This window comes from Chrysochloris asiatica, unplaced genomic scaffold (assembly GCF_000296735.1).
Source record: "Chrysochloris asiatica unplaced genomic scaffold, ChrAsi1.0 scaffold00005, whole genome shotgun sequence".
In the NCBI taxonomy this organism is placed as follows: Eukaryota; Metazoa; Chordata; class Mammalia; order Afrosoricida; family Chrysochloridae; genus Chrysochloris; species Chrysochloris asiatica.
Window position 1 is genome coordinate 12,047,520 of NW_006408523.1, and position 2,389 is coordinate 12,049,908.

Here is a 2,389-nt window from a genome sequence, read left to right on the forward strand (position 1 = left end):
TGTGAGCTAGAACCACAGTTCCTGCAATTCTAAAGGCTTTATGGTCTGGCAGGTTAAACCACACCAGGGGTGCTTTGTTACTGGTATTAAGCTGCTACTTAGCTTGGGCTGGCCCAAGACTTGATGCTTTGATGGGCAGGCCTGAGGCTAGGAGATTGGGCAGAGGGCTGGCCTAGGCCGAAGAGGTGGGGGAATGGGCTTAGTGCTTGTAGGCAGATGGGGTCTGTTTTTGATGATGTCTAAAATGCCTCTCTTTGTCTCCCTGTGCCTTGACCCCCCAATTTGTCCTATATACACACTGGTAATGCCCAATGTGGCAATGAGGACCCCCCTGGGATGGACTATGTTGGTTCCTGTGGCCCCACTGGTTCTCTGAGAGCGTCAGCCCTTTGAATGGGTCTGCTCAGGCCCTGCTAAGTTCTGCATGGGTTGGGCCGTCACTGGGTAGGAGCCCGGAGCAGGCGGGTGGAAGTTAAAAATGCTTGTAACTCCTCAATAGTTTGATCCTTCAAAAACACAAGTTCATAAAGTTGCAGCCTAATGTTTTATGTTTGCCCAAAAGCTGGCTGTCTACCAGGCGGGGGCCCCAATTTGTGATACCGCCCCCTACTTTTTCCTGAGCCCGCGTACCTGTCCTGCCTGGTCAGGGAAATGTCGCCTTCTTCTCATTCGATTTTAAATCTATAGCTGTAAAGAGATTATCTTGTTTTTCATCCAAAGGTTCACACTGAGATGGATACTGTTCCTTATTGTTCCACATTGAGAATATAGCTAGTTGTGGTTGTTCCAAAAGAGAACAAGACATTTTTATTCTTGCTGATTCAGTTGAAGACATTTCTTAATTTTCTTTATCTCTTCCCCTTTTCTGGCTTAATGACTGAAAGTAATTTTTGATGGAGTTTGTCTATTGCTACTGAGAAGCCCTATCTTTACATTTACTTACACTTGGGAATTTAGTTGGGGAAAGCTAGCAGCTTGGGAATTTTGTCCCAACCAGAGAATGTGAGACTAGATTGTTATCATTACAGTTTGTTTGGGGAAGTTTCTTTACAGTACATGTTTCTTGTGAAAGCATTCTGAATATTTGTTCCATTTTGGAGATTTGGATTTCTTTTGGCTTTTCACTGAAATCCATATACATGCTGGCTTGTTCTGATTCTGTGTCAGATATGCATGTGTGGCCTTCATGGGGACACTTGGCATTAATTTTCCATGGAATGACAAGCCTTGGGAAAAGCTGGGTCCAGGAATCATTGGCTTTAATCCTGTACCGAGCTGGCCCTGAAGATCACAGTAATTTTCTGTAGTCATGAAAATAACTGCCAATCCAATTTTGGATTCAGAAATAGGCCTAAGACCATGCCTTATAAGCATATCCATAATGAATAAAATGAATCCAGTTTATTTGTGAATTTGTTATTCCTATAATCTGCTACAGAAGACCTTTTTAAAGTGTTGAAGAGCAAAGATGTCAGCTTGAGGACTAACATGTGCCTGATCCAAGCCATGGTATTTTCAGTAACCTCATATGCATGAGAAAGCTGGACAGTGAATAAGGAAGACCGTAGAAGAATTGATACTTTTGATATATGGTGTTGGAGGAGAATATTGAAAATGCCATAGGCTGCCAAAAGAACAAACAGATCTGTGTTGGAAGTGCAGCCAAAGTGCTCCTTGGAGGCCAGGATGGCCAACCTTCATCTCTCATACTTTGGGCATATTGTCAGGAGGATATCATGTTTGGTAAAGTAGAGGGTCAGAGAAAAAGAGGAAGATCCCCCAGCGAGATGGATTGGCAAAGTGGCAGCATCAATGGGCTCAAGCTTGACAACAATTGTGAGGTTGGCCTAGGACTGGGCAGTGTTTTGTTCTGTCATGCATAGGGTCTCTATGAGTCGGTACCAACTCGACGGCACCTAACAACAACAACATATCAACAACACAGTTTCCAGGAGCTAAGAAAATTTTACCATGTTCTTGTGTTATCAACCTAGATTTCCTGCCTCCAAAGTCAACTGCTGAACTTAATTTCTCATGATGTGTTTTCCATTACAACATAAACTCTTGGAACACCCATTATGATAATTAAGGTTTTGTGCCAACTTGACTGGGCCAGTATGCCCCGTGGTTTGGCAATCAAAATGTGGTTATCACCATGGTGAGATCTAATCCATCCTTTTACTTTTAGCCTATTTTTATCTTTGTGGGTATAGACAGTATATTGGAGGATCCTATTTTCATATCCATTCTGCTACCCTCTCTCTCTCAACTGGTGTATTTAATCCTTTGCCATTCCGTGTAATTATTCATAGATATGATTTGATTGCAGCCATTTTGCTGTGTGTGTTTGTGCAGTGTTGTTTGTTTCTTTGTTCCATATAATTTTATG

The 2,389-nt window shown here is 42.5% G+C and overlaps 1 pseudogene; it reads right to left on the reverse strand.

Moving 5' to 3' along the window:
* Positions 1–643: 643 nt before the first annotated feature.
* On the reverse strand, positions 644–1,389 carry LOC102830633 (annotated as a pseudogene).
* Positions 1,390–2,389: the final 1,000 nt, after the last annotated feature.